Genomic DNA, 4,562 nt, shown 5'->3' on the forward strand with positions numbered 1-4,562 from the left:
TCTCTCTCTCTCTCACACACACACACACACACACACACACACACACCTGTGCATGTGCTGTACTGGTTTTGTGTGTTAACTTGACACAAGCTGGAGTCATCACAGAGAAAGGAACTTCAGGTGAGGAAATGCCTCCATGAGATGACTAAACCCTTTCCTCCCCCACTTCCTTCTTGGTCATGAGGTTTGTGCAGGAATACAAACCCAAAGAGGACATGTGTCCATGTTTTTAAAAATGCACACAGAGGGAAGCCGTGCCCTCTTCCTTCGTGCTGCCTCCAATGTGGCGGCATCCCACATGCTGAACTGGGTAAGCTGGTTTCCAGTGGAGTTGAGGGTGCAGGAATGGGTGTTTGTGGCTTCCTTTAAAATGACAGGCACAGGCGGGTCATGCTCAGCCACGTGGGGAGCTGGGGAGCAGCTGTGAGCTCACAGTGGCATTGTGAGCTCACAACCGAGCTCACAGACACTCCAGACACAGTGACTCCAGCTAGGACCGAGATGGCTTCCTCTGGCCCCGATGTTAGTACTTCTTTGGTGATTCTCATTCCCCGAGAGACATCTGCCAGACGAAGGAAGCGGGCCTCTGCCCGGCTGAAGGAGGAGGCCCGAGCGAGGGCCACATCCTGCTGGAGTTGGGTGTGGGGAGAGGAACGGAGAGAGACAAACGGTGATCGGTTAGAGCCGAATGGCTTTGCAGTCATCAAAGCTGATCCTGGCCAGGTGTTCTGGTCTGCTCAGGTGCTGGGGCTCAACCTGTCAGCTCAGCAGAGGGGGGGGAGGAGGGACAGAGGGGGGGAGGGACAGAGGTGGGGAGGGGGGGAATGACTAGATGAACTACCCATCACTTACGAGACTTTTGCTAACCTAAAGGAACAATGGATGGGGATCTGAAGCCCTGGTTTCCTCATTGGGAAAATTCTGGTCTGTTCCAGTTTCCTCAGAGACCATTCAGCCCAATCCCTTGCTCTGCAGCTAAGAACTTTGTGCTTTTAAACCATCTCTGAGGTTAGTGGATGGCTTTTGGGACCAGCAGGATCGCTCAGTGGAGAAGGCACTAGATGCGAACTCTGCAAATCTAATTTCTGTTCCCTAGACAGAGCTGACACCTGTGCTTGGCCAGCTACTGTCACCCTAGCCAAGATGACAATATCTTTTTTAAAAAAAGATTTATTTATTTATTCTATGTGAGTACACTGCAGCTGTCCACTGCAGACACTCCAGAAGAGGGCATCAGATCTCATTACAGATGGTTGTAAGCCATCATGTGGTTGCTGGGATTTGAACTCAGGACCTTTGGAAGAGCAGTCAGTGCTCTTAACCTCTAAGCCATCTCTCCAGCCCAAGGTGGCAGTATCTTATCTATTAGATCCATTCTCCAGGATGCTGCAAACCAAAGGGCAGCCATTGTTCTCTGCTTTATCTGGGGTTGTGTCTGAATCGCAAACACAGCCAGTGCGTGGGTCTGGGAGGAGGGAGGGCAGGAAAGCAAGAGGAGAGGGTTATGAGAATGGTTATGTCGACCATAATGATGAGCCCATCCCAGGAGCAAGGCCTATAGTCAGGGGGGGTTAGCTCTCTGCCTCCTGGACTTGGCACTTCTACCTGCTGTGGCTGCCACAGCTCAGGGCTCCAGAGGGAGCTAAGTCCTTGGGTGTTCAGGAAGGAGACCCTGCAGCCCCTGCTTTGAGCTCTGGCCCTTCAGAATGCTACTAAGTGGCCTGAGGCCTGGGCAGGCCGTGTCTGTACCCCAGTAGCTCCCAGCATGTGCAACTGTCCTGTGCCTGCTGCTGTGCTGCCCCGCTTGCCCCATCACCTCATGTCCGTGGGGCACATGGACTGCGCTGCCAGACAGGTATAAGGACTGGTGTGGTGGGCATGCTCAAACCCTAGGAATCTCAGATCTGAGACAGTAGGAGTGGAGCTGCCCCCTCACAGCCTCCCATGCCTGCTCTGGAACATGTAACTACACTACCAAAAGGACCACAGGCAGTCAGTCATATAATGCACCATATGGAGTCCTTCCCCATGCACATGGTAGAGCATCACCAACACCCCAAACTCAGCCAATAGGAAACCTGGAAACCTTTACCCCCCCCCAATCCCATCCCCAAGGTTTTGTTTTGGTTTGGTTTGGTTTTTTGAGACAGGGTTTATCTGTGTAGTTCCAGCTGTCCTGGAACTCACTTTGTAGACCAGGTTGGCCTTGAACTCAGAAATCTGTCTTCCTCTGCCTCCCAAGTGCTGGGACTAAAGGAGTGCGCCACCACTGCCCAGCTTCCCCAAGGTTTTTTGGTTTGTTTGTTTGTTTGTTTTTGTTCTGTTTTTTATTTTTTGGTTATTTGGATCTGGTTTTTTCGAGACAAGGTTTCTCTGTATAGCCCTGGCTGTCCTGGAACTCACTCTGTAGACCAGGCTGGCCTCGAACTCAGAAATCTGCCTGCCTCTGCCTCCCAGAGTGCTGGGATTACAGGCGTGTGCCACCACTGCCTGGCCTTCCCCAAGGTTCTTATAGTCCATGTTCACATGGGAAGTTATTTCACGGAGGATTGTCTGGAAATGGCTGTCTTTACTGAGCTGTAATACTTGAAGAAGAGTTGTCTCTCACAAAGTGTTTACCATTGGATCTTGGACTTCTCGATCTGGTGCACAGACGTGTCTGACACGCCAGAGGGCGGTGGGCAGAGTAGAGCACACATGTCCGTGGAGCGAGGTGCCTCTCCCAAGGGGACTTCTAGCCTCTCACCCTGGCTCTGCTCTGTGACAGGTGGCCACAGATGGCACTGCTCCTGCACCGTCAAACGCTGATGACACCATGTTTCTTGGTGTCGTGCCTTGCCGAGATGTTGATCTCACTAACGGGGCATCACTTCAGGTTTGTGCTTCTCCCCGTTGCCCGCCGCCCTCCTGTCTGCTCCCCAAAGGACTCCCAAAGTTATTGGAACTCTCTACTCTCTTCAGATAGCTGGGTCCAGGTGCTGCTCCTGGTCCTGGTGTGGGGAGGGCAAAATGGGCAACGCTTGGGAAGATGGGTGTCGAGATGAACTTTGTCCACTGTGTCCCGTGTGACAGGAAGCAGGAGCCGAAGGATGTTACCTTATTTCTTTCTCCCCATACAGAGCCATGATGCTGGCAATTGCTCTAACCTCATGGAGGAGACCAAGTAAGTGTTCCCTACTGAGGAGTGCGGGCAGGCCTCTGCCCATGAGCCCAGTTCCCGTCAAACTACCTGCACCCCTGATCTCCTGTCTCCTCCCTTAGGACTTTCTCATCGACTGAGAGTCTGCGGCAACTTTCTCAACAACTCAAAGGCCTTGTGTCTGAGGTACCACAGGATTGGGATCCAGAAAGAAGGTAGAGAGGAAAGGAAAGTATATTAATTAGAAAATGAGGCGGGATACTCAAGAGACTAATCATGAGAGGCTCTTGTCATATTTGGAGAAGACTTGGTTTTGAACCACAATGGGCAACGTGATTTTATCCTGGTGTGGAAAGTTCGAGGTGACAGCTGTTGAACGGCGGGGTTGAGCCATGGCCCAACTCCTCATAAGGGCCGTGAGGAGTGGTGGCGCAGAGGCTGTGAGGGAGCAGGAAAGCAGGTTCTGCTAGTTGAGGGGGAGTAGGAGGCTGCAGGGATTAGACGTTGAGAGTCACAGAGCATCTCCATGTGAGGTATTGTCTCTCCTAGTCTACATCCTACATCAACGGGAAGGGCCTCACATCTTCCAATATGAAGGCCTGGAACATGGACGACATGAGACCCTGTGGGGGTAGGGAGGCTTGAACGTAGCGCATCTGCTACATTCTTAACTACTAGCCACAGGCTCTGGGCTCCATTCCCAAAACCAGAACAGAAAATGAGATGTCATGGGATCCCAAGAGTATGCCGGAGCAATAATTTCCCGATCTGGGACACCTAGGGACATCCAGGTGAGAAACACTGACATCTATACAACAGACAGACAGACAGCAGTGCTATCCCAACTGGAGACAGGATGTACAGAGCCAGAGACAGGAATTCCGGTGACAGGCAGGCTGGTCCATTCAGATCCGTGGTGTGAGACGAGAGCCCCACCCAATCGCATCTTAACCAGGCTCTGCTTTTGAGTGGCTCACAGGTACCAAGGGCACTGGGAAGGAAAACATCCCTAGATCCAGTTCTGTGTGAGAACAGCTTTCATGTGCCATAGCAGGCATTAGCCTCCAGGGGGCAGTGTCCACCCAGTGATGTGCCCATCGGCTGGGTAACCTCTCTTCTGTGGGCCCCTCTAGTCCCGTCTGTCCAGGCCACTGGCGGCAAGCTTGATCCTTCAGCTTTCTTCCCAGGAGTCTGAGGGAAGCAGGAAGGGCCCGCCACCTGGTTGGAAAATCGAGGCTGACAGAGAAGGCCTGAACACTGTACACTGCCTCTTTAGAGCTGCTGTGTACCCTACTTGTAAACGTTTGAGAGCTGGGTATGATGATTCACACCTGTACCCCAACTCCAGAGGCTGAGAAAAGAACGAACCAGAGTTCAGGACCAGTCCTGCCTTCCCTACATAGCCAGGCCCTGTCCAAAAATA

At 52.4% G+C, this 4,562-nt stretch overlaps 1 long non-coding RNA gene across 1 annotated transcript; it reads left to right on the plus strand.

Moving 5' to 3' along the window:
- The first annotated feature begins 3,106 nt into the window (after window positions 1–3,106).
- LOC127685155 (uncharacterized) lies at window positions 3,107–3,710 on the plus strand. Its single transcript, XR_007977794.1, has 3 exons — window positions 3,107–3,163; window positions 3,262–3,325; window positions 3,689–3,710. It is a non-coding gene; the product is annotated as an uncharacterized LOC127685155 (long non-coding RNA).
- The last annotated feature ends 852 nt before the right edge of the window (window positions 3,711–4,562 follow it).

Source organism: Apodemus sylvaticus, chromosome 5 (genome assembly GCF_947179515.1).
Source record: "Apodemus sylvaticus chromosome 5, mApoSyl1.1, whole genome shotgun sequence".
In the NCBI taxonomy this organism is placed as follows: Eukaryota; Metazoa; Chordata; class Mammalia; order Rodentia; family Muridae; genus Apodemus; species Apodemus sylvaticus.